Genomic DNA, 1,410 nt, shown 5'->3' with positions numbered 1-1,410 from the left:
TGCAGTGGTGCAATCTTGGCTCACTGCAACCTCCACCTCCCGGGTTCAAACAATTCTCCTGCCTCAGCCTCCAGAGTAGTTGGGATTACAGGTACGCACTAGCATGCCTGGCTAATTTGTGTATTTTTAGTAGAGATGGTGTTTCACCATGTTGGCCAGGCTGGTCTTGAACTCCTGACCTCAGGTGATCTACCTACCTCGGCCTCCTAAAGTGCTGGGATTACAGGTGTGAGCCGCCTTGCCTGGCTGAGAGGTTTGTTTTCTAACATGGTTCTCTATTGACAGCCATAAGAATAGATTTCTATAAACCTACAAATAGCTACCTAAATAAAATACTAACCCTCATATAGGGAAAAACAATGAATTTATTTATTAATTAGAATATATTGATGTTTATGGTGTATTAATAATTTTTCTGAAAAATCTCTGTGTTCATTTATAGGTAAATGTTTAACGTTTTCGTGCTTTTTTTTTTTTTTTTTTTTGAGACTTTTTTTCACTCTTGTTACCCAGGCTGGAGTGCAATGGCGCCATCTCGGCTCACCACAACCTTCTAAAGCATGGGAGTGGCACAGCAAGGAGGCCCTGGGACCCAGGGCCTAGGAGAGCATTCCGTGGATATTTGCTACTTCATTTCTTTGTTTTGCGAAACTGTCCCCTATTGCCTGAGTCTTAGTCTTTTGTTCATGGAAGTATCACCAATGTTCATTAAAATTCAGGAACTGTGTGATGTCTCACACCCGTAATCCCAGCACTTTGAAAGGCTGAGGTGGGCAGATCACCTGAGGTCAGGAGTTCGAGACCAGCCTGACCAACATGGAGAAACCCCGTCTCTACTAAAAATACAAAATTACCTGGGAGTGGTGCTACATGCCTGTAATCCCAGCTACTCGGGAGGCTGAGGCAGGAGAATTGCTTGAATCCAGGAGGAAGAGGTTGCGGTGAGCTGAGTTTGTGCCATTCCACTCCAGCCTGGGCAACAAGAGCAAAACTCCATCATCTCAAAAATAAATAAATAAATAAATAAATAAAAATAAAATAAAAAAAAATTCAGGAACCAGGATATATATTTTTTTGCACTTACGTTGTCACTAGGATAAGCTATGAGATAAAGGTGGAAAAGGTCAGGCACAGTAGCTCATACCTGTAATTCCAGCCCTTTGGGAGGCCAACAGCTCAAACTTGAGCTCAGAAGTTTGAGACCAGACTGGGCAACATGGCAAGACCCCATCTCTAGAAATAAAAAGAGATAGAAGTGCAGTGGTTCTGAGGACTACAGGTTATATGGTCCCACGCCCTGGCAATGGTTTATAAAATATAGGATGCCCCACTTCCTGTCATCTGGCATGAGCTGTGAGTTTCTTTTTTTTTTTGAGACGGAGTTTTCACTCTTGTTACCCAGGCTGGAGT

This window comes from Cebus imitator, unplaced genomic scaffold, assembly GCF_001604975.1.
Source record: "Cebus imitator isolate Cc_AM_T3 unplaced genomic scaffold, Cebus_imitator-1.0 Scaffold2, whole genome shotgun sequence".
Taxonomy (NCBI): Eukaryota; Metazoa; Chordata; class Mammalia; order Primates; family Cebidae; genus Cebus; species Cebus imitator.
The sequence above is the reverse complement of the archived record's forward strand: the minus strand, read 5'-3'. Positions refer to the sequence as shown.